The sequence below is a fragment of the Helicoverpa zea genome, chromosome 5 (genome assembly GCF_022581195.2).
Source record: "Helicoverpa zea isolate HzStark_Cry1AcR chromosome 5, ilHelZeax1.1, whole genome shotgun sequence".
In the NCBI taxonomy this organism is placed as follows: Eukaryota; Metazoa; Arthropoda; class Insecta; order Lepidoptera; family Noctuidae; genus Helicoverpa; species Helicoverpa zea.
The window spans coordinates 13621619-13648441 of NC_061456.1; the positions used below are offsets into that span (position 1 = coordinate 13621619).

At 38.0% G+C, this 26823-nt stretch overlaps 1 long non-coding RNA gene across 2 annotated transcripts in view; it reads right to left on the minus strand.

Moving 5' to 3' along the window:
- Positions 1-11252: 11252 nt before the first annotated feature.
- LOC124630372 overlaps positions 11253-26823 on the minus strand; it is a 39174-nt gene continuing 23603 nt past the window's right edge. The window contains exons 3-4 of one of the 2 annotated variants that reach the window (XR_006984418.1): positions 12176-12432; positions 11253-11494 (exon numbers count right to left, since the gene is read on the minus strand). This is a non-coding gene — a long non-coding RNA (uncharacterized LOC124630372). Of the gene's footprint in view, positions 12433-26823 lie in introns of both variants that reach the window. The other variant, XR_006984417.1, reaches the window with a different exon arrangement.

Below are 26823 nucleotides of genomic sequence, written 5' to 3' on the forward strand. Positions count from 1 at the left end.
GTACTAGTAACTTGCGTTCAAAAGTTTCAGCACAATATAAAAAATATTACGTGAAGATGTACTTACGAAATGTATTAAGAAGTTAACGGTTGAAACACTGCTGCTACTGAAATAGACATCACATGTTTTCATTGAACGATCAAAATGAATAGGAAGACCCAGCAAAACAAGGCAGATATTCAATCTAAAACAATAAGAACATCCCATCTGCATATGTAAATATTCTTTGCGTATAGTTGGCGCAGGTCGGCTATGATTCGGCAGGCTTCATGCGATTACCACGACACCTGGCGGCGTTCCCATGGAATATATAATTTGGCCAGTGATGCAGCACGGATTGCCCGGGCCCGTTTAATTGTATTCGCCGAAACACCCGGATTTATTATTGACATACTTATAGATATATGTGTCGTTGGAAAATAATGGAATTCCGATTTTAAAGTGGAGGTTTGATTTGCATTGTTTTGGGCGGTTTTTCGAAGGACTCCAGGTGTTGTGTTTCGAGGTTGAAAATATTTAAATTGTTTGATGTTGATTTTTGGGCATAACTGTCTAGTCTGTAACGATAGCAACTTTTCTATAGCTCAATCAGATATAGATTAGTGCTAACAATGTAGAAAAATTGAGCTCATCTTCTCAAACTGGGAAGGACTCATTTTTAAAAGACCTGCTCTGAACACGCAGTTTCTTCCTATAAAGCAAAACAAAACTTAAAAATAATTTCAGTCACAATTTTTTTTCTGCAAGAATGAAAATAGGTTCGCATTGCCCCAAAAAGTATACTGTCATAACATAACTAAAGACATACATTACTCCATTACTTGGCCGTTTCATTTCACGCATGGACTTGCACTAAAGACAGCAGTGCTGGCTGCTGCAGCCACTTCACTGCGAGGTCACTGGTTTAGTGCACTCCATTATTCACGCCACTTGCAGCCGATAAAAAATCGCGAAAGAAAGGGGGTTAAAATATAAAAAAATGCGTTTTCTGTTGTTTTTTTGGAAAAGGCTATAGTTTAATTTGAAGTCTTTAGGTTTACGTTATTAATTTGTTCTTATAATAGTACTTCTAGTAACTGACATCATGATTGCAAATATATATTTAAATATATGATGCAGGCCTTGTATGCATGCTGTTGGAATCGAGTTATAGCTATTTATTTATTTATTGGCATATCAACAGCATTACAAACAATATACAGTTAAAAGCATCGAAATCGAATTGAAACGCTACCTAGTCGAGAATCAAACAATAAAAATATACAATAATTGCTTTTACACAAAAAATATTAGAAAAGCAAAAATATTATAATCATCCTTCAGTCCTTATCCCAATTTTATTTGATGTCGGAGCAGCATGGTTTTTCCGAAGTAAAAATATCCTAGCTTTCCAAATAAAATAAGGGCCCGCATACATGTCACCTCTATGTACTACTAACCATAGGTGTACACAGTATTTATATGTAGATATATGTACATACATACACAGTACATGATAGTGTGTACGGGTGGTTATTTTGGTTCATTTCACGCATCGCGACGCACACAAATCGACGCGAACAATGCAGCGTGTATATGTTTACCGACCTTAAATATCTAGCTATTTACCGACGCAATTAGGTACAAACTGATCGTTTTCATAATGATATTATGGAAAATATGATTTAAGTATTATTTCTTAGACAGAAATTGTTTCGTTTCATAATAGTACTCAGGCTTTTTTTCATAAAGTTTTATTAACGCCTACAACTTGATAAAAATATTGGCTCAAAATTGAAAATGCTGTGATTTAATTGAAGTATCTATTACATATTTAAATGCAAATAATAATAGATCAGTTCTTATAACTGCCATAAGTATATTTCAAGAAAACTGTTCAACTCAAAAGATTTATCCACAAAGAGAGCACATAAAGTAACAAAGATAAAACATTTATATAAAACTTCTTACAGGTAAAATACTTATACATCTTAGCGGGGAAACAGGTGAAGTTTCAGCGCCCAAGTAAAATAAGTAACTTAAGTTGTGTTTAAGTAAGCACACGGCACCCAGTCGGATCACTCGCTCTAAGTAGAATTTACGACGTACTTACATATCTGTAACTTTAAGTTATGTTGAAGAGAAAATGTTCCTGAAAGATTTTTAGAAACTGAAAAATATACAGTTTTTTTATGAATAAGTTTGGTATTATTAACACATCAACATCATTACAATAATTGATAAAATATGTTGACATTTATATACCATAAAGTATGGAAATGACTCGCATCGCTTAAATGCATAACGATACAGTTTATTTGTGCAACGATGCAACATCAATGATTGATTACATTCCGACATTATAACGTGATAATCACCATGAAAATATTCCAATAATTCAATTCAACGCAAATAAAAGTATGAATAAATAAATGCTTAAATAAAAAGCGCTTGCTTCGCGTAATTTGTAAATATATCAGTCTATCATCATGATAAATGATACTAATCGACCATTTAGAATAATGACGGTGTATGAATGAAAGGCTAAGCATGCGACTGTGGGAACATCACCACTACCGCCAATGAAAAAGCTGTTAAAACTTCAAACAATGATAATGTGCCTCATGTATTATTTATGGCACTCCGCATTAATGAACCAAGGTCATTTGAATTCATTTCCTTCGGTAATACAGACGTACGCTTTCACACTCACATTGTTACGTCATACTACTAACGTGTTTCATTTAGGCAAATTATTTTATTTACGTATTTACCGTTATTTAGCGAGCGAGTTTTGAGCGAACCATATCAGTTCCGCTACTCGGTACTAGATGGCGCTGGCAGTAGCAAAGTTGGAGTGAGGAAGTTTGGTGGTCGTTTTTACGCGAAACACGTAAAGCGGTTCGTAGACGTTTTAATAAAAGTTTGTTTCGTGTTTATTTTAGGCCGGCGCTTGTCTGGCGGCCAGACTTACAACAGTTTTAAATTTAAATAATTATAATGCATTCGTTTATTGTGAATGAATCGGCACGGGAGTGTTCGCGAGACGGCTTTATGTTTATTTGGGTGTCGTCGCATATTACGATCGATTATTTTGTCGTAAACTTGTAAATGTTCTGTAAACTGCTCTGAGTTTTCTTTTTAGGTTTAATTCACGCCCCGTAAAATGTTCAAGATCATAATACTTATTTCAATAAGTTCTGAAGTAAGACTTTAACGTGTATATTTGCACTAAGTTACTTTATTTTGCACATTTAGAGATTGAGTAACATCGTTTTACTCAACCTTCTTTTATTTCACTTTCATAGTTTTTTTAGCTTTGGCAAATACTACCTATCTATATATTTGACTCCATAATTCATTCTGATTTTAAATCGCTCGCAATTTATATACTAATGTGCTTTTCAAAATTATAGCCATTAGTGCATATTTAAAAAACATGAATTTCATAAAAAATATTTTCTTGATCAGTTTAATAGTTTCGGAGATATACTCCTACTTTCCAATGTTTTTCCTGAAGCATGATAGCAACTCATGTAGATAGCTTAATTTGGATTAGAAAATATTGTTAATTATTAAGTTATTATTTAATTAGTTAGATCTGTGTTTTCCACATCATGAATTACGGAACTTCAAATACCAGCAAAATAACCTACGTGATTACAAATGGCTCAATTAATATTATAACAGGCTCCATCACCACTCATTAAAATGTTTTGAGTTTGATTCCGTAAAATACCCATTAATTAAATGGATATTTTAACTGGAAAATCCTATGATTAACGTTACACTTAATAATTAAAAAGCAATAAACAAGCTATCCTCCTTATTCATAAAAAAATTGTGTGTTTATTTATTATACTTTTAATTCTTTGGCTGAAGATATAAAGATTAATTTCGGTGTAAAGACAGACACTTACTTTGTATTTTACTTTATCCGAGTAAGAAAAGTTTATTCCTTACAAGAGTGGAGAAAATCGCGGGAAAATAAATCTGAGTTTGCAACTTGCCTATCCATAGGGCAAAATCGTTATCAAATAATATTCATATTGAGTGAATATATAGAGAATTATCCACGAAACTTAATTTAAATGAGAACCTAAATATTACCCTTTACAAAACTGTCAACAAAATGTAGAAACTTAATTTTCTGTCACAAACAGAAACCAACAGTTAGTCGTTTAAAAATAATAATATTTACAACCCTTAGAAAGACAGTGGATTCATATCTTGCATGACAAACGCTATCAGGTACCTACATTCATGTTTCTCGCATTTCCCGTAACGCACACATGCGCACACTCATACACAACACACAAACTCATACACACACACAGAGAAAACTACACGTGTGTGCAATTTTCCATCTCTATACTGTCTGGATTGTCACAGTGTGCGTATGTTCTTTCTCTTTCTCTCGTATAGGTTTGTCTTTGTCACTTGCTATAGTTATGTCGCGTGGTGTTCGTCGGTCCATTATTGTATGTTTAGCGTTTGCTTTTTGTAAATATTTATTGCTCGTATCTGATTTACGTAGTTCTAAATGATTGGTGATAGATACAGCTTTATTTATTGTTATAAATAATTTTGTTTTTATTTTTATGTAAATGTAACTATTACTAATATTTTCGTAGCTAATAAGTTTGTAGTAAGTAGTGCTTAGCTACTGTAAAGTTGCTTACAACTATTTTGGGTCCTTATTTTATCTCAGTAAAGTAAGTTTAAAGCTTTAAAATCAGAGTTATCAATAACAAATTAAACAATTAAATCCACCATTAAATACATTGATAAGCAGCAATTATGGCAACTTCCAGTAGTCAATAGTTGAAACATAAATAACGATCAATCGACCAATAAATATCTTTGTATGATCAGTTAATTGAACATTTATCAATATCACCAATCACTGTTAACTTGTATTCAGTAAAACAATATTAAAATAAGTACTGATAAATTGATTTTCAAGTAATTATCAATTGAACTGTTTTCAGGCTGTTTTATTTTGCCAATATTATTTATGTTCTATGATTGAATAATAATTAAATTGTGTTCTAATTATATGTGTTTTTCCAATAGGATTATCTTAATGTCTTATAGTGTAAGTTATAGCATTTTTTTCTCAACAATTTGCATATTTACAGCCTTAATTTCATAATTAACAGAGACAACAATGAGTCACAAACAATTATGTACAATGATAACCTCATTAGTGTAAACAAGTAAACAGTAGCCCATTCACCAAGATTACTCAACGTAGCAGAATGAGACATAAAACAGTTTAAGGGAATCCATATTAAGCGACACCTTTAAGAAAAAACTAGAAACCATGTTCCCGTGTTGGGTACCAAACGACTTATCTTCAATGACCAATCATACAGAATAGATTCACTTCCATACACTTAGTAGTGCTAAGTCTGGCCTAGGGAGGGGGGAGGGGGGGCAGTGGGCGGCGCCGCGCATGCGTCTCGTTGCCAAGACGACGGCACGTAACAGCTTGCATGTGTGCGTGAGTATACGTACACACTCGTCCTACGTAGCGATAGATCGTATTTAATAATAGCTAAACAAGTAGAATTTCTATATTTGATTTTGTTAGTTCAGTTTTGTAGATCTGTCTTTTGAGGCTGGAGTTTTGCTGGAGTTCCTACGGTAGTTTATGTTCAGTTTATATCTGTATCTAGGTTGTTGTTTCAGCTTATATTTTGGAAGGTTATTGTCCTCTTTTTCCGATCGCTGAATTAATCTTTCTGCCTTATTTCAGATATTTAAGTCGTTTAGTATTAGATGTTGATATCATTCTATTGTTTGTAATAAGTATGCCTATTCCTTTAAGTTATACAGTTTCCAATTAAACCAATACTTACGCCAAAAACATTCTTACATTTGGTAAACATCCTGTGACGTCACGAGCTTTTCATTTTATCGCGAACGCATCATACCCGTACTCCTGTACCGCATTCCACGCACACACCGGCGCGCGGCTGTGTGCGTGCGACGTGACACACGCACACAGGTGCAGCTCGCTTACGCCCCACACTACGTACTATATCTACAACTATGTTTGTACTTCCAACACTCTTTACTTCTACTCGAAAACTCCTTCGAGACCTGAAAAGGAATTTTACAAGGGCGCCTTTTTCTTTTGAAGGCGAACCTTTGGCTGTAAAACGGGGGCTCTTAACCGTTATAAAGGGATGTATTGATAGTTAGCGGTTCCTTTGTAGTTGGCATCTCGCGGGACGCTCCCGTAAACATAAAAAACATATAGTTGGTACATCGTAAGTGCGTACTTTATTTTAAGTGTCTGCTTTGGGCGCGAAGTTTTTGCTTGAATATTTTACGTGTGATAGTCATTAGGCGGAATGTTAGGTATAACGACAGCCTTGACCCAGTCTGCGTCTTTATATTCCGGAAAATCAGGTTGTTATTCAGAATGGAACCACTTCTCAATATTAAGTAGGTGCTATGAATACTTGTTTACTTAACATACGGTGTCTTAGATTATCTGGGTATGCAGATTTTAGAGTGCGAAGGCTATCGGGTCCATAATCTTTATGCTGCGGAAATTGCCAGAATAGTAAAAACTGATAAACTGATCGAATGGCTATGTTAAATGTCTTTAGCATGATTATTAGTTAAAATTCATGATAGACATTTAACATTTAGATTACCTTACAGTTACATAAACATAGCTTTGATTAATTTGATGATAAGGACAGTCTTCTCATCAAATGTGGGAAGAAACAGTATTTTTATTCACATTGTAATATGATACGCAAACCGTTTCATTAACCTGTAATAGCTGTGTTAAGTGATAAGATCCCAATAAAGCGTAATATATTCAATTATTCATATTTAAGAACACCTAAATTGCACATAAAAGAATCCATATGAGTTGAATGATTATGACGTTTCAGTTTTAGCTGTCAACAGAACAAACAATTATGTAAAGAAGGCCAATGCTCACTGTAAGGTTGGTAACCTCTTGAAGGCACGGCAGCTAACATAACAATCGATCTTACTTCCGATACTTACTATTCAGCGAAATAATCGATCCAGGAATCCATTAGAAGCTTCCAAAGTTCATGGCCATCGCCCTTCATGACTCTTACCCATACACTAAGTGACTTAGCCGTTTCAGACGGCCCAGCGTTGCAGACGCGTTGCGCTCAAAAAAATCGATTTAGTTTCCGAAGATTCCTGCAAAAAATCGATTCAGGAACCAAATAAGAGGCACTGAAGGTCACGGCCCCATCGATCCGGCGTAGAAAGTGAGACTGGCTGCCACTACTAACACCGTCCCGTTGGCTATGCAGGCTGAATTAATCGCGCATATATTTGAATACATTTGGAGCGGCGCAGTTCGGGCGCGGTGTCGTCGGCCCCTTAAGTTTTAGCGATTTTGTTTCGGCACTGTACTTGTTGGTGTGGGTAAGTGGAGTTCAGCTGTTGACTGCTCCATCAGCTTTGAGTTGCTAAGTTGGGATGCGGAGGATTGGGGACTGAGGTTTGCAATGGTTGCCCTGCGGTGCATCCTGTTGAATTGGAAATCGAAGTGACTGAAGGTTATGGATAACTTGTGATTTTGTATTGGCAAGCATCGTTGGGTATAAATACTATGACATGAATATGAATTAAGTTTAACACTATACTTTTCCTGAAAATTTAATTTCTTCTTTTTACCCACGTTGGAGTACACAATAAATCAACTACATTATATTTACAGGATTTTATCGTCTACAATATTACTTGCATTCCTTTTTCTTCGATACATAACCCAACATACTTAGAAATAATATGAAGTTTCACAGCTGTTATGTAAAGTATTTCGAGCAGTCTTTGAATATTTAAATCCTGACCTTACCTTTTCGGAATAAGCAGCGTAGGTGCTTACGGACCTTCATAGAAAGATTCTAAGATAAGACTATAGCAGAAAAATGTACTACATATCTACTTATAAAAGCTATAAGTAAATATACACCGTCTTACCACAAAAACTTTTAAACGTCAGTTTATGCCTTGTCTAAAAAAATGACAAATTATGACGTTGACATATGGTTCATTTTGCAGCCATAATTTTATTAGACAAGTGTAAAACAGGGTTTAAAGTTTTTGTAGTAAGGCCCACAATGTTTAACATTTATCTACCATTAACGACGTTTTGTGTTATTTATTACACTGAAGTGATATTAGGATTCATGAAAACATAAACTTTAACATCATTAATTAAACCATTATACATCTGCCAACTGCATATTGTTTGTATATACCAATAGTATATAGTTTATTTTAGTGCGACTCTGCTTTAAATCTTAATCTCAACTGTCATTTTAACCTGAATCTTTAGTAACCGTTACAGGAATTGAGAAAACTATAATAAAGTTTTTGAGTAATCCTGTGATGCACTAGCCAGTTTGCGAAAATCACATAAGACGTAGGTACGTATAGTATGTTCATCATCATCTCAGCCATAGGACGTCCACTGCTGAACATAGGCCTCCCCCTTAGATCTCCACAGATACCGGTTGGAAGCTTCCATAATACATAGTTACTTACTAACTATACAGCTAATTTTGCTTTTCCCAGAAACTGAATCTTATGCACTAAGAACAATGCAAGATATTGAATAAATCTAGTATTCTGACCACATATTCAAATTCTTATGAAACTCTTTCAAACTATTCCTCGTGTCAATAGTTTTAGAAAAAAACAAAAGTGGTCTCAAGGTTACATTTTAGTCACGTTAAACCTCGCCAATTAGATTAGTAAGACTAACTGTATTAGTTATACTGCTGACAGCCGTCCCACTATGTTATAGTTTTGAATTAGCTTGGACTTCACAATTAGTTCGCTTGGCTAAAATATTAGGCCCGTTTTGTGATCTTTCGGGAGTTCAATGAACTTGTTTTTCTTGGATTTTCTTGTGTGTAAAGTTTGTAACATAAACAATTATGATTGTTTGATTCCTTTTGACTAGACATGGGCGCCGCGCCGGCGTCGCCACGCCGCGACACGCCCGCGCGCCGCCGCCGCCGCCGACATTAGCTGCGCGGCGTGAGTTAGGTTAAGACGTGCCATTTTGTTCGCAATTATTTAGGCAATACTCTTCTTCCTCCGAGCCTTTTTCCCAACCATGTTGGGGTCGGTTTCTAGTCTAACCGGATTCAGCTGAGTACCAGTGCTTTACAAGGAGCGACTGCCTATCTGAACGAAATTGACACTTCAGTTTCTTTAAATATCAGTAGTTTTCATCAATTTTGAGTAAACTATCCAAAAAACATAGTGCTGTTGGTCATGGAATCGAAGATGATCCATTAGATCAAGAATGTTGGCAATATCTTGCTTCTGCTATTGGGGATCGACCCATTTCCAAAATGCGGACCTTCCATCATTTTGGAATGAGAAGAAGACAGAATTTCCATGGCTGTCTACATTTGCAAGGGCTCTGCTGTGTATACCCGCTACAAGTACTCCGAGTCATCATCATCTTCCTGCCCTGTTCCCAAGTCATTTGGAGTCGGTGCAACATGTCTTTTTCTTCCATTCCTCTCTGTCAGACATACTTACATCCACTCCCTTCTGCTTCACGTCCTCTTTCAGTCATCAATCAATCCATCTTTTCCTCGGTCTACTTAGCACACTCTTTGTGACATGCGTTTCACACCGTCTCATCGCATGCCCATACCACGACAAACTCTTCAAGGCTTCCTCTGATATACTCATTCCTGACTTTGTCCATTCTGTTAACCCCACACCTCCGTCTCAACATTCTCATCTTTGCTACATGCACTCTATTCTCATCCTTCTTTTTCAATGCCCAACACTCTGATCCATACAGGACGACAGGTCTTATTACGGATTTGTAAATTTTGCCCTTCAGTTTGAGGGGCATCCGGTGGGTCACAAATAGTGCTAGTTACCTGTCGCCACTGCATCCATCCAGAATTGATTTGATGCGTAACATCCCTGTCCACCTCATCGTCACTTTGGACGAGTGAACCAAGGTACCGGAAGTCGGAGCAGACTGGTAGGGGCATGCAGGCTAGGGTTATGGTCATGGGTCTTGATATACCGCCAAAATCGCAATGTAGGTACTCGGTTTTGCTCTTGCTGCTCCAATCTGCTCTGGACCTCTGGCCCACTCTCCCCCACCAGAACAATCATTGGCGAAAAGCATACACCAGGAAACCTCCTCCTGTATGTCCGCTGTAAGGGCGTCCATTAACAACAGGAAGAGGTAAGGACTGAGCGCCGACCCCTGATGTAAGCCAACCCCTACACTGAAACTGGCGGTAGTGCCGGCTGTAGACCGGACTTGTGTACTGCATCTGCCGTACATCGCTCGAATCAACTGCACATGAAGTATGTGCAGTTGATTCGAGCCTGGCATACCTTTCTCCTTAAGGGCCCACCACAAAACCTCACGAGGTACCCAGTCATATGCCTTTTCAAGGTCAACGAACACCTTATGTAAGCTATATGTCGACAGGGTGAAGCCCTGTTGCTACCGGCTACTGCGTTTGATCTGGCAGTGGTCAACACATGGTTCCAGAAGAACTCGGAGCACAGGATCACCTATAAAAGCGGTCCACGTGCCACACAAATTTATTACTTTTTGGTTAGACGCAGTAATTTGAAGAACATAAAAGATTGTAAGGTTATACCGGGTGAAAGTGTAGTCTCGCAACACAGACCCCTTGTTATGGAAGTGGCGTTTACAATAAAGTCAATAAAGGGCAAAGAAAAGTTACCTCCAAACATAAAATGGCACAGGTTGGAAAGGGCCGATTTGGCGGAGCAATTTAGAAATGCGGTGGTAGATTAGATGATTGAAATGGGAGATATGAATGAAAGGAGTATGAGTGTTGGAGGGAAATGGCAATGACTATAAGGATGACAGCAAGAATAATTTTATTAGAATCGAAAGGAATTGCAAATCTATTAACATGTATATCATCCACGCCGCCGGCGTCACGCCGCCGCTGTGTAAAATTCATCAGCGCGCCGCCGCCGCAAAATTCTGGGGCGGCGCCCATGTCTACTTTTGACTCAGATTCATTCTATAGGATTATTCATAAAGTTAGACTGTTTCATCATCATCTTCCTGCCCTTATCCCAATTTTATTTGTGGGCTACGCAGGTTGTTTTCACCTTTCATAGACTTCAGTTAGAATATTCGTATTTTAGCAACTAAAAAGCTGCCATGGTAACTAATTAGTTTTCATGACACATGAAAATGTTGGATGGAGTAACAAGCAATAAAAATAATTTCATGTGTTAACAATTTTGTTTTATTATACAAGATTTTTATCATAGCTTTTTATAAATGTTACCAAGTTATTTGACAAGTCTTAAATGAAAATTCGAGTGATTCGGTAACTTTGGGAGTTTTAGTGTAGTTTAGGTAAAAAAAAAAACATTTATTTTAAGAGAATACGCCTTACTTTACCTTTGACAAATCCAAATTTAAAAGTTTTCCTCCTAAGCCTATCTTCTTCTATTTCCTTACACCGACCTGGAAATCAAAAAAAGATATCGTTTTAATAAAAGCAGCGTTCAGCTGAGCGTGTCCAGCGCGGTTATTGTTAGTCCCGCGGCGTCACTCGCATACGAAATGCCGATGGAAAGTCGAGCGATTGTCACAAGAGGCCTATTACTATGCCGGGCCTGTCGACACTACCAGATGTCCTGTACACACCCGTCTCACATTAGTGAGTGTACATTCTTAGATACACTAGAGGAAAGAAAGGAAAAAATGTTAAAGAGATAGTGGACTTTTATATAATTAATAGCTTAAATGGACAAAAGAGTTGTTTGTTTTCTCATTTCGTAAATTTTAAGGCTAACTCAATTGATTTAGATGGAATTTTGAAGAAATTAATTTTATCTGAAACACAAGACTTGAAACTTCACGTGGTTGCAAAACATACTCGGAACATAGTATACCTATATATACTTTATTATATCTTATAAAGAATATTGTTACATTTAAATACCTTCGCCATGAAAAAGAAATTGACTATAGGTATTAAGGTAAAATGTATCTAGTGAAATTGCACAAAAGCAGTGATTTTCAAAAAGGTCATTAAACATTTTGGACTTAATTTTTAGCAAGTGACAAAACATTTATTTTTTTCGAATTTAGTGAAATTAAATCAAAACCGACACTTCTTCCTTTACTACATGCATCACTCACCGTAGTATGTACGCACAGCGTTACGGGCGGCTATTTTCACAGCCTACTTACGTGCCGAACTGCCGAACTGTTCCGACGGCTATCGATGTTATCTCCTGATATTGCCTTTTTAGCCACCGTTAGCCTCCCACCATTAACCGGTTGCCATCACAAATGCAAGCTTGGGACAATTTTCACCACCTCCTCACAGATAGGAGATAATTTGAGCGTGATCTTGGATCTAGATTTTGCGTAAGTTTCGATTTTCCGTGGAAATCCTGAAAAGAAAAGTTAGTTTGTACAAAAAAGGTCACTGACTCGATTTAAGTCTTTATTTTTTACGTTTTTATATAGCTTTTCTAACAATGGAAGCCAACTCCTTGTGTTTCGAAAATACGCTACAAAGATGTCTCTTTACTCCTTAGATACCTACACAGCTATTTCACGCGGGGCACCTCCGACCTCCAGCCAAAACAATTTTCACCATCCGAACTTTAATTCTTATATTTCAGGAGCCGTGTTGTGTCTGAGGTGAGAACAATACGAGGGGGGGAGTGGTATCACCCCCTCTTCCTCCTCCCCTGTCCCTCGGAGCCGGGACGTCGACCTTGCTATTGCAATGCGCAACACGCGCAGTACTTTTGTCGCTGCCTGAATAAGGTCACGGTATGCCGTCTCCAGGATATATAGGTTAGGTGGAACATATGACTGCCGTTCAAGGATATCCCACCTATTAACTTGGAATAGTAACTCGAGGGATTAATGTTAAGGCTTTACCTCTATTGCAAAATCAAGCAGATCAGTCGAGGAATTTCATAATTTATTTACCAAGATTTGTATCACAAAAATAATAAATAACCTGCCTACGTATTTATTGTCAAGTTTAATCCAGTATTTTGTAAACTCAGTATCGACAAGATCTCGAAAGATATTTTGTGGGTTAATAGATATTCGGCTGTCAATTGGAAGTGATAAATCTTTTATCTTTAATTGCAGTATTTAGTGTGTAGGTGTCAGCAAATAATTCTCTGCGATTCTTGTATAATTTTATTGATATAGCGTATCTGAAATGGTGATTTGTGAACATGAAGTTGGAGATTGAAATGATTTCTGCTTTATGGTGGTAACTAGAGAAATCATGAAACTTTAAAGCCAAACCCACATCTCATTTGGCTTACGTTAACCCCTCGAACATCCAATAAAATGAACCCTGAAAGCCAAAAGCAATTTTCACGAAAAAAAATATTTTCTTTCAGCGAAGTTTCACGGCCATGTAAAAAGCAGCTTTCACCAAACATCTGTGCGTAGTGAGACAAACGCGAGACGCGACCCGAGCCTGTATGAAAGCGTATCTTATGCATTTTACATGAGCTGGGCCAGCCATCGGGCCCCTTACCTTCGCCTTAACACAGAGGCGAGTCACGCACACACGCGCAGCCGCGGCCATTGTCAGCGACACAAAAACACGCACACCAGCCAGGACTCGTTCTAATTAGTTGTTTGTAAACACATGTCACCAGCACTGCGCGTGTGTGGGTGTAGATGCGTGCGAGGCATCGTCCATGAATTATGTAATGCAACTTTGTTGTCGGTGAAAAGGTGACACTAGGATTCGAAGTTCTTTTGGAAAGAATTGACTTTTATAACTGAAAATGGCTACCAAAGATTTTAGAAGTTAGAATTTTTATTATGACACAGCTCGTTTTGACCTTAGAATTTGATACTTCGTCTTTGTAAAGTAAGCAGTACCTTCTAGGGGTACATAAGGAGTACATATGTATGTGCTGGCATTGTCCGAGCGTCACTTAGCAGGGACAAACGATCTGGAGGAGTGCCAGCGACGGGAAATTAAGATTGGTGTCTCCGAACAGAGATATTTCAATGTATAACGTTTGGATGAATGTATCTGTTTGTGGAATTAGACGTTGAAGTGCTTTGATAGTATCAGGAGCCATCAATGATTAGACGATAAAACATTATATGAAAGAGTCACAAATCTCTTTTATATAAATGAAAGTTGTGGTTTAATATTTATAACTCAAACACAGCTGAACCGATTTCGAAAATTGGCGAAGAGGTAGCTTAGAACCGAGAGACAACCATGTTAAGGTAGCTAACTCTGATATTGCACCTGCTTTCAGAAATCATTATGTTCAATTATGTTATTATGTTTTCTGTTTCTTATAAATTGACTAGCTAAGAGCTAAATCATAACAAATATTCAAATACCAATACATGTTACTTATTTAACTCTCCTTACACGTTACCTGCGTCCAAAAATAACTTATATACTGAAATAAATACCTTAAGCAGCTACCTTACACAATACTTGTTATCCTCTCATTGGTATGTATTACCTTTACCCTAGTTTGATTAGAAAACGATTCTCAAATCTTTCAGTAATTAGGTGTTACATAATTAAAAGGTAACTTTACCACGAACATATTTGGGATGGTTTTCGTCAAAACAGCCCGCTTATGTTCCGCATACATTAACTTCCCTAACGGGTATTGTTTTAAGTCCGTAATGAAGTCTTGGAGTGGGCACGGCGTCAAGGACCGTTTGCATATTTTAAACATTTTTGTTTGGGTGCTGGGTGCGAGTTGCGGATATATTTTGACACGCTTAGTGTAGATAAGTATGGTTTTTGAAGGTATAATTGATTCAGGGCTCGGAATTTTTTGAGGGTTTTTCGCAATTTGGATGGGTGTCTTTGCGATCCTTACCAAAATTATAAATGTGAATATAACACTGTTTGTCTGTCTGCCTGTCTAGATTTGATGTTAAAAATGCTGAATCAATTTAAACGAAATTTGGTTCGTAGAAATTGAATTGTAATAAAGTTCTTTAGGAACAATGAACAATAGTTTCACTGCTAATTATGCCAGGACAGTTACAACCTATAGTAAGTTAATTTAAAGAACAATAATAAACTTTTATTTTTAACCACACAAGCGATTTTCCTATTTTTGCATACAGCAACTGCAGCTTTGACCGCCACAAAACAGACAACCCCTATTTATTTCATACATGAATCTCCCATTTAATAATCTAGTCATACTAGTTCCTCGGGGTAGCTGGATGTGCGAGGGGGTGGGGTGTGCGGCTGTCTGCCGGCGGGGGAGAGAGGGGGGGGGTCGGAGTGGGGGTAGGAGGTTCGGTTAATGAACCCGCAGGGATGCAACTCGGCGGACATTTCGCAATAATATTAGTTCAGCGCTGAAATGAAAGCCTCGCGGTGTTTGTATGCCCAAAGATTTTGAATGCGCTGATGCAGTTGTAATTAAAGTTGGGGTCTTTAGTGGTAACATCATACTGTGGAATGATGGCTTTTTGGTTCGTTTGTATGATTGTCTTCATTACACCACGCAACACAAAAAATAATGTAAAAACTTTCAATGTAAAAAAGTTGCACTTGGCTAACTGAAACAACTCTACATACCTATAGGTAAAGAATTTTGAATGTGCTTTGTAACATATGAATTTTATGTAGAAATCGGTTATGTTGGTTCGGTTAACGTTGTCCGACTGGCTTTCAGTTTATTTAAAACGTAATCCAAATCTAAAATAGCACTGCCTAAGTAAATTCTGTGAAGTTATTCCAAACTAGCAATAGGTGAAAAGCAATAATAATGATTATTATTAGAATTCCCTAGAACCAATTGGAACATTTTCCGTTCGGAATTAAAGAAAATCCAATTAACATAAAACGGAGTCAATAAAATCTCTCCTAAATTCCAATATGGCCTATAAATGTGTCTAAGTCGCATAGGAAAAATTGCAGCACAAGCGTAACGCGGCTCACGAATTGTGGAACCTGAAATTCAGTTCTAAAATAGTTTAGATACATTTGGTTTTAACAACCCTTGAAATTAATAACATTATTTTTTATTGATGTGGCTATTTATACTTGTTTTAAATAGTAAGCAATGAAGAATGTAAATATTTAAATTTACCAATCGTTTCAATACTTTTAAGGATTTTAATAACAGTGACTAAGGTATTTTGAACATTATAAAACCGCAGTATTTACATGAAAAGTTATGATTCAATAGTCTTTAATACCTACCTTTTTATTTTTCAACAAAATATTTGTATGTCCTCATCATGTTTTTTGCTGATAATTATAATCAGTGTTTGTTTAGATACATCGTAGGGTTGCCCAATTCGCGATCCCAGTCACCGGCGGGCGCCACGGAGCGCGGTCTGAATCTTAATGCCCATTAATCAGACATTGTGTGTAGCAACCCCGTCAGTCCCAATGTGCGCTAATCGGTACACCGGGTTTGATTCCCGGCTGAGGTAACGAACACTTGTTAGGTTTTGCAGCACTCTTTGCAACAGCAATTAGTAGCTGGGTGAAGTGTGTCTGGGAACTTCTTGGTTACCTGATTTGTAGATTACAAGAAATTCGTGGCAGAAGTTCGTTTACCTGTTGCAATCAGCAGGAGTAGTCTTGATAAGAGTTGCATCTTTTGCATAGCATTTACCAATTGCCAACATTTTGTTCTGCAATGAGCTTTAAGATTAAAGCTCAGAAATCAAAACACTTTCGAGCCCTATTTCCCGCGTGACAAGCAAGCAGCCCGAGTCACCGATTAACAAACGAGGCTAGTTGTCTCCTCTTAAAAACGCTTAAAAATCCCAATAATACCGATTATTCTATTCTCCCAACTATCGGTTAAGATGAGCATACAATGCTGGCTCGGTGACGTTTCAATGGGCGGCCATACTGGAAATTTGTTCAATACTCGACGCCGGTGCATCGACGCGCGCGCAGTTTTGTCAATACTGTCCGCGATTGTACCGTTTAATCAGTTCTGCATTCAACTGTACCGCCTTTGACGAGTAATTGCTTCCACCGATTGAAATGTTATTCCTGAGTATTGCCGAGATTTTTATATGTTTTAATGTGTTACTTGGAATGCAGGCGCTTTTGGGACAAGCGAAAGTAAACGTTGAATGAAACTTTTAATTACGTTACTGCTTAAAAAAACAACCGGTACAAAAAATATCGAACAATTTACTCACGTCCATCGCATCAAAGAAAGTTAAATGAAAATACGTAAAGAGGATACCTACCGTTGAAAACAAACGCTTAAATATACAAGTTGAACAAAAACACTGGAAACACTTCAATCAACAAGGCCCGCAAAAACACAGAACCAGCCAGCAATTAAAATTGAAAATAATATCGAGAACTCGACGGACAATAACGAAGCTAGCCATTAAAATAAGAGGCGGAATAATAAATGAAGCTGTGCTCAAATTAAAAAAAAAGAAGAAAATTCCCGCCACGACGAATGCATAGAATATGGCGTAGGTACGGACCAATCAAAATTCTTCGTCAATTAAGTGGAGATCGTAGCAAAAGGAAAATTGAAGGAAAAACTGAGGGTGGCTTTAGTAGTGCTGCGATGTCATCGATTTATGTCGATAGACTTACTTGCTTGAGTTTTAATCTGTGAAGTTTAGTCTCAGTGATCCGTGATTCGAATGTAATATTTGAACGTGAGGTTGACTTCAGTGAAAAAAGTTAAGTCTACTCACATTTTGTTTCATCTAAGTTGTAAGTTACTACAACTGAAAGTTGAAACTTGCAGAATACGAACATAAGCAAAAGTAATTTATTCACATCGTAGCCACATAAAAATCCCTTATCAAGTAAGTAGGTATGTACTTGAGTTTTCATTAGTCGACATCGGTTGCAAACTTCATAGCACCATCGATATTTTCCCCGCCCTACTCAAGAGATATGAAAGCAATGGAAATAAAGTTTGTTCGCTCCGCATTGTACCGGGCTCGTCGTAAATGGATTTTATCACTATATAAATATCCCCTATCTTTACGTTACGACGCTAAGCTATGTCCCGTCACCGTGGATTTTCCTATAAGTATGTTGATACTACGTGATTTTTACTATAACTTTGTTTTTATGTCGCGTTTGCTCGGGTAATGTGTGGAAAAAGGGTGACATGTATGAGTATTTAATGTACCTATGTGTTTACTTGTAGTATTCTTCCTTATGTGTTGTTACCCATTTATACCTACATTGTATTTAAACTTCTTTCACCTAAGATTATAACAGTAAATATAACAAAACTTAATGATGATTTAACTATTCTATACAGTAATTCTCGTCCCTACTTATACAGACAACAAAATATCTGAAGTTCAAACTATACACAAGACCTTTTTACATGTGTGCGAACTCCAGCCGCTGCCAAAACATAAACAAGAGACTACCGAAGTTTGTTCAACCGAATCCCGCCACCAGGCAACCATCGAACATTATATTCCATTACCCCCAGCGGTCAATAGAAAACCTACACCGGATCTATAAAGGCAAAACCGTTCATATTGCCAGGTCCGGTCACTTTACGACGAGCTCCGAGCCTGAATTATGCGAAAATGGCCCACGGCTCATTTGGTCTAAACGCTGCATCTTTGATGTAAGGGTCTCCCTGCCAAATTGTGTTAATAATACCCCACCAGCATGTCGAAATATTTTTGCCGAAGATTTTTTTCGAAAATTCGTCTCGAATGACCAAATTGAGATAACGGACAGCATGTTTGGTGATGCCACTTATAAAGCTAAGAAATTGGTTAACGTTACGAATAAGCTATTTATGGGCCATGCACCTGCGTATCCTAGTCTTTTATTCCGTCTCTAATTATAAGACATATTTTCAGGAAGTAGAAATGTGCATAGGACGTCGCCAGCATGAGAATGTGAAGAGAAAAAGCCCGAACGAAAAAATAAAACCCAGTTTGTCACGTAACGGACAAATGACAAGAACGATGCCTACATGCAAAGCAGGCATAACATAGCGAGCCCTAAAATATTAGTTCAGCTATATATAGAATAGCTCTCGTAATCAAATATTAAAGTGGAATATCTCGGCCTCAGAAACCATAATTCTGAAGGATAAGCCTGAAATGCCCGTCTAAGATCCTCCCTCAAAATCAAACTAGAGCTTCAATCTGAGCACTCAAGTCATTAAAGTGTCGACGCGTCCTACGGTCCGTAAGTGATAAAAGCCATCCGTGTTTATGATATATTTGAAGGCTTGAGGAGCGCTGCGTTACGGCTTCCACCCCTTTCATGGGCGCAATCCTCTTAGCGGGTCCCGCATAAAAATAAAGCGCACTCCACCTGCCGGCCTCCGTGACCTAACTGCCTTACGTATTTAGGCTGCAGCGGTGCAGCTCTAACAACCTCGTACTAAAACAGAATATCGATTACTTTCGCTACTATAATGTAATCCCCCGCCCACTTTTCGTTTTTTTAGCTCAGGATAATAATATAGTGGTCTCTGTCTAGCGCGCGGGTATCCAGGGCGTCGCGGCGGTCCCCAGGGCCGGGGCGGCGTCCGTCCCCCGCGCGCCCCCACCCCCGCCGTATGTAAATGAACGTCTCATCGGTTATGTGTGCGAAGCCTATAACAACACGCCACCAGCAACACACCGATAACTCGATGTTTGAGGTTTACTGCCCTGACAGCTTTTGTCCTATTTTAAATACGAATTTCAGATTGGATGCGTCCCGACGTCCTTCATAGATCTGCTGGGCCTTTCTTTGATACCTACCCGCTGATGTTGATGTTGTAAACAGCAGTGCCGATGCACGCTTGCACAGTCCTGGTGGAGGAGCAGACATGCAAATGTTCACTAACTGATGACAAAGATAACAAAGCGGGGGCAGTTTGAGCATAAACAATTTTCAAATACGTTCAGTCTGACAGGTCATTTGGTGTTTACGGCAGTTTATGTTTTACGTGCGAGTGTTTAGAGTTTGTTTCAGTGTGCGTGCCGCGGGTACGTGCGGCATTACGTCGTGCCGGTGACGTCACGTGTACGTCGAAAATGACACTTTTACGAGCAATAATTTACATTATTTCGGTGTTAAGCTTCGCGTGCCCGCCGATTGATTTTATGTCGGTCGCATCTCACATTTGCGTTCAGTTAAATCGAATCACTGGCTACACGACCGAGTTATTTTGTAATGGTGGTATCGCGTGAGCTTTTTTGACGTTTTTGTTTGTTATATTTTGTTTTGTTGATTTTTTCAGCGGTGCGGAGGTTAGATTCAGAGGCTCTATCTTAAATCTTGGCGTAATTATCATCGTGTGGGTTGCATTGCATCTTTATGTTAACAAATCCAGCCTTTTTTTAATCGCAACCAAAGCTTCGAACCCAACTTGTTCCGAATCAAAGGACCATTGTTTCAGCGACTTGCAGAACACAATGGTAAAGCCAACATGTTCAAATGACAAGGTATTTCCAATCATATAAATCCCTGAGTGCGGAGCGTGGTGATAAGGGCGGGACACACGCGCGCACCCAATTAAGATCTTCATTAGGCGCCTTCCCCGAAGCTGCGCCCGCGCCGGTGCGGTGTAGCACGCGGTTTTGTTGCCACAATAAAATAAATAGATTAGCGAAGCTTAGCGTTTGAACCAACGTGATTTCTTATGACTGATGTCTCTTCGGAACTGTAGCGTGTGTTCTATTTTTTGGTCCCAAAGTAACCAAAGTTATAATTTTAAATATAATTCGTAGGTTCGTGTGAAACTAAGCCAAGAACTTTTTATTTCGTTTGAACCTTGAAAGTTCACAAGTTTTGCTAAAATTCTTTGTTTGTCAGTTCTCTGAACATAATCATTATTGAGACTAACGTTACAAACTGACAACAATTTCAAGTAAGAAAGTTAGATAATATTCTTACCAACACCTAAAAGTGTATTTCAATCGAATATTTTTACTGGAACATCGCTGAAAGTTTATTTCACTTTGCTATAGAACGAGAACGTCCTGTATATAGCAGACAGTAGCTACAGGGCGTGTGTTAAACTTACTGGATTCCTACAGATATGAGCTCTGTACCTGCCGCCTGTGTAAATCTCCACCTGGTACTGTCGGCGACAGCGGTGGTTCGGGAATTTTGTTAATAGAATTATTAATGAAGAAAATATATTCGGTTTCTTACATAGTTTGAGTAGCAGTACCTGCCTAGAAAAAAATTAGAAGGTAAAAAACATAATATGAATAAAGTATTTAACTAAACGGCTATGGTAAGAAAATGAAATGAAATACATTAAGTAGATGTTTTGGTAACTGAACGATTAATAAAAACAGTATTTTCGATGATACCTTATAATTTTAAAAAGGAACTCTCTGTTTGATACAACATTTGATGAAACATATTTTTCGAATCCCATAACCTACGTACTATTTCTTCTAAAAATCATTTAAAACCCCACAAAGCGAAGCACTTATGCGCCCACCAGTACGTACATCGACTGATTTATCATATTGCAGCGCAGGTTGGAGCGACAATTGTAATGTAAAACCGGGCCCGGATTCCGAACTAACTCCGCAGCTCCGTAGATCCGTAACTCCGTTGTGACGTCACGTGCCTGACGCGAACGTTTGCGTTACGCGCGCTTCTGCGTTTGCGTTACGGGTGATGTATGCGGTAAAGATAACAGAGGTTTAGGTTAGGTAATGAGATTTTGTTGTAATTTGTTTGGGTTGTTGTTTAATGTGATATTGAAAGTGTACTTTTTATTAGGTTATTTTTTGGCTCTTAATCCAATAAGTATGGGTAGTTAAAGATGCTCAGATTTTCCTTTTTATTGCAGGTATATTCTGATCCTCGTTTGTTATAGAAACCACGAAGTTAAATAAAATCTACTGATAGGTACCACACATATGTTTGACACATACCACCACATCAGTAGTTCATCAAAACTAAACAAAAAGAGAGAAAACTTTTACTTCCTCTATTTTTACTTAAGTTACCTTCTATCAAAATTTAAATTCAATGCACCACTAATCTGGATTAATGTTGGCACGTATAAAATAACGGTAAATTATTTTAACAACCAAACCAAAGTTGCAAAAAAACTGCAACTAAAACAAAACATTACCAAAGACTATTCTAATTAATCGTCAAGTCGATCAATCAGCGAAAAATAACGAACCAATTTTTGTGACTAGCCACAATCACGACTGCTAACGTTATAGGAAAATGATCACTATGGGGTTTAGCTTAAGGGTGGTATTGGCGTGGTGGTGAAGTGTCGTGTCGTTACAACGCAGCCGCAGACAGGTATCGCGGCCAACAATGATGTTCCTCAACCAGTCCGATTGCGAAGGGTTTTTTTACCAGTATCCTCTGAGGGTTACGGAGATGTAAGCGGTTTAATGGATACGGCAGTATAAGGGATATGAAGAATTATTGTAGGTTCCTGTTTGAGAAATAAGAAAATCAACTGTTGCTTAGGTGTCTAAATAAAGGCAAAATTCTATATAAATTTCGATGTGTTCATTTTTAACGTTAACAGATTGCAGGGAAAGGTTAAGCTTATGTATACGATAAATTAAAAAAATATTCCACCTTATCAAGTATTATCTCCAGTAATCTCCACCTACTCGGGATAATTAGCTGCCATAAATTAAGTTCCGCTTTCAATCATAAATCATATAATTAACTCTCTTATTAGGCCTAGTAAATACACTGACACGAGTCGCATTAATATGCCAAAACTATAATTTATTAAACTTACCAACTAATTGATTTAGACAGCCACTTATGTGTGGAAAATTTATATATCCCATACGAATGTAGCAAACAAATAATATTCGATTTTATATTACTGTTTTAATATTAATTAGGCTATTACGGCCATTAATTAAATATTTATAGAGTGCGTTATGGACATGATAATTATTAGCAACCTTGAACAATTTAGCAATCTCATTGGAATTCAAATGTCAGGTATGTGAATACTTCCTAAAAAAATCTGGTTTTTCACGAGCCGAAAGGTATTTTGATTGGTGACACTTTTACATCAATTTGAGATAACAAGGATGATATGATCGTCTGGGATGTTTTAATTTTATAAGTAAGATAGTCTGCTTTACTTGTTGAGGGTAAAACATTTTATGAATACTGATGTAGAATGGAATTAAGTTGACCTTACAGGATTGGGACTGGTTCGTGCGGTAGTGCCACATCCAGCGCTAGTGGGTGTATGTATTTGGAAGACAATGAGCGCGGGCCCACACCGCGTCACTCCGTAAAGCTCTTCGCCTTATTTCACTAGCGTTCCTTTTGTTTCGAGGGCATTTCTTTATTTTGTTGTGCGATCTTATTATTTCGCTACCGTTGGCCGCATTGCAACGTTCTTATAGTTTTTGTTCGCATGCTCGGAGCCGTACAGAAGCTTCCAACGGAATGGAGTAATACTACCCAAGACTCCTCGGTATTGTGTATTTGTGTCTCGGTTTTTTTCATTTTTCCTCAATGCCACGTCAAGTTTTTGCTCAGCAGCAGGTTTTATTCTATGTGTGTTATGTAACGTGAGCCATGTGATATGATCTTGAATGTGTATGTAATTATTTCTGCGTTCCAATTTGAGTTGGTATGATTGAAACAGCGGATGTGAGATAATTTGTCATTTTCGTTTGTGTTCTTGTTCATCGTTGGGAACCTTTGGCTTCTGATTTGGTGGAAAGCAAACAGTGGACGATTAAGATGTCAGGTGGCTGGTATCCAATATTTGAGCACCTTGTTTCAACTTCACAGAAAATAACTTGCAGTTCACATTTTCGCATATCTCGATGAATGTTTGCAATTTGCTAGCCCTGCTGAAATTGGATCGAAGAACTACGATTCTTAGTCAGAGTGTAGATCGTGGCACCAACCTTATTTTCTAAAGAAGTTATTTATTTTAGGCTCGACATAAATAAGGAGTAGCACCAAATAAAGTTTAATTACACATTTAGCGCGCTTGTAAACAATACGGGCGGTGTGAGCTACACAAAATGCCAACATGGTAGCAACAAAACGAACGGTCGGAACACTGTCGTCTACTTAAGGCTAACTGAGATCTCCTTTTTAGGGAGGGGGGGTGTGAACACCGCATGTCTGTGGGCTAATTAACTGAAACATGCGCGCGCGCCGGCGCGTTAATCACAGCGCAGTGGCGCCCCCCTCCGCGCCTGCGCCCGCGCAACTACACCGAGTTGCTTTTAGTGTGAGATGTTGGCGTAATCTAAGGAATTTCAATTAATTATATTATTTCGTTAATGAGTTTTGGAAATGTAAGCCGGAGATTTAGTATTGTACGGGAGCGGATAACTTTATTTTATAAAGGCTTTTGTTTTGAAATGTTTTGGTAATGAAAGGGCTTTAATGGTTTATTAGTAATTTAGTGCTGTTTAAAAAGACACACGGGTTTGGAGGAGGATTCTTTACAGAATCTTTTATCTTAATGATTCAAGTTTTTAGAGATAATTATCTAACGGTTGATGCAGACAAGCCGACTCCTTTTCCGGTAGTGAATTCTTTAACTAAGTTTCCTTATACTCTACTACTACTCTACTATTGTACTTATCTAAAAAAGTCTCTGTACCAAAAATGAAACTCGGGCTTAAAACTACGTATTTTCAAAATTATACTTTTTAGGACTTTTTCATATCTGCGCACTTCACAATCTATCCTAGACTGAAACCTTCATGATTTATTGTCAAAACACGTTATAAATCAAAATGCATGTCACTCCAAACCATCGGATCACCGAATAAGGTACCGAAAAACGTCAATACGAAATCCGCAAAATTGCTATTAGTTGCAATTTATATTCAGGCAGGTTCGTCACGAAAAACTTCAATCTAATTTAGTATGAGAAGAAAAATATCGGTTTGTGCCACGAGACTGTTAGTAGCTTTGCTCGTTGTTTTTTCAGTGCATCGAACAATCGGTTGGGAGTTAGGAATTTATTGAGTCCTGAGCAAATAAATAAAAGGGAGTGTATCGTGGTATATGTAGGAGTTGGACCGTGGACCCGTCGAGCCGAGAGGATTGATCTAAGACATCAGCTGTCTGTCGTTGCGTCTCGGACTATGTACAGGAGGCTCCGTTACGAATAAAGGGATTTATTTATTTTATTAAGAGAATGTTGCTAAGCAGAAATCTGTTTTTAGTTTCTGATGGAATAATGAAACTTTCTCAACGCTTATGATGACGATAGCAAGTTCTTTGGAAATCATCTGAAGTACAAAGGACATGATAACAAAACACTATTGTAACACGTTACAACACCACACTTTTAGTTTCACAACATTACAAATATGGTTCGTTGGTGAAATGAACTCATGTTATGGTCATAGTCAAAGTATCGCGACAATAACTGGACATCACCAAAGTAAGTAAGTAGTAAGTTTGCCTGAGCCACCTGAACTTAACCTCGGAGGCGACTTTTAAAGCTTTAAAGAACATAATTTTTCCAAATTAAATTCCTAAGATAATGTGACCCCCTGTATAGAAGCGCGGGATCACGCGAGCCAGTCAGCTTAATGGTATCAGAGGAACATAACTAACACATCCTGTCGTTGTGCCGCGGCTGATGTGACTGCGCGGTTTGATACCACGGCACTGCACATACCCGCAGTACCCACTACTTGCGCTACCGGCCGGCTAGACTAGAGACCATTTACTGTCATAAGAGGTCAACATTCTTGCTATGTGTAGGGGAACTTCTGTTGATGGGTGATATTTTCAAATAGACTCCAAAGACTTGAAAAAATCTAATTGGGATTGTCATAGGTCCTAAAAAATGGTTGGTTTCGTAATACGCTTAAAAGCAATTAGAGTAGCATTACTCTAACAGGCAATGTACATAATATTTGAGGAAGTCTACAAACACAACTTTAGATTTCAACAGTTCTTTTAAGATGCGTAATAAAATTCTCTTGGTTTTATATCAAATTCTACGCTCATTTATTCACCCTTTCGTAATAGTCATTGCAATTGGTACACACTTCTTCCTCATGCCCCATAATAGCATCTTTCTTCGGAGTATTTATAGCAGCATAATGTATCGGCTATTCGAGGAGGTCCCCGGCGGCCACAGGGCATCGCTTAAGGTCAGCGTGCAGGGACAAGAGCAATCAGACGAGCTGATTGGAACAACTTATTTATATTACCACGTGTAGACTTTTGGAGTGGCTGTTAATGGTGATTGAGGAGCTTTTTATAGGTGTTTAGAATATGATGTTGGGACATCTAGGGGTCTATAAGTGGAATTGTTAGTCTCCAGTCCTAGTATCGTTGTTGCTTTTTCTAGTTTGCATAGTTTTGATTCTATTCGATGTATTTTTTATAAATATTAATGGTATGTCTTTGATTGGTTCCTAATAAAAGTGGGATAATGTCTTGAATTTCTTTACCTATTATTTGCATCCCAACCGGGATTTAAATCTGATATCTAAATAATCTGACTGAAATATATGTATAACTGAAATATGAAAGGCTACCAAACCTACACGTTCATCAGCATAAATAACTAAACACAGTCCAATTAACGGCGTGAACCTCACAAATAGTCCCGAACATTGGTCCCAGCGTCTTTGCACCCTATTTCGGCGAAGCGGGTCCAAAGCAAATTGGCACTCATCCAAGTGTTAAGGGCTTGTGACACGCCTTTGCGAGGCAGGACGAAAGGTCATCGGGTAATTAAGAGTCCCTCAAGCAATCAGAATGTGAACGGCCTGTGATTGGTTGCAATTTCGTCTGCCTCGCCAGATCAAAGGCGATGTTGGTGTCACTTGTCAAATGGAATATTTTAGGGATCGACGTTTGATGTTCGGCTCGATCTCGG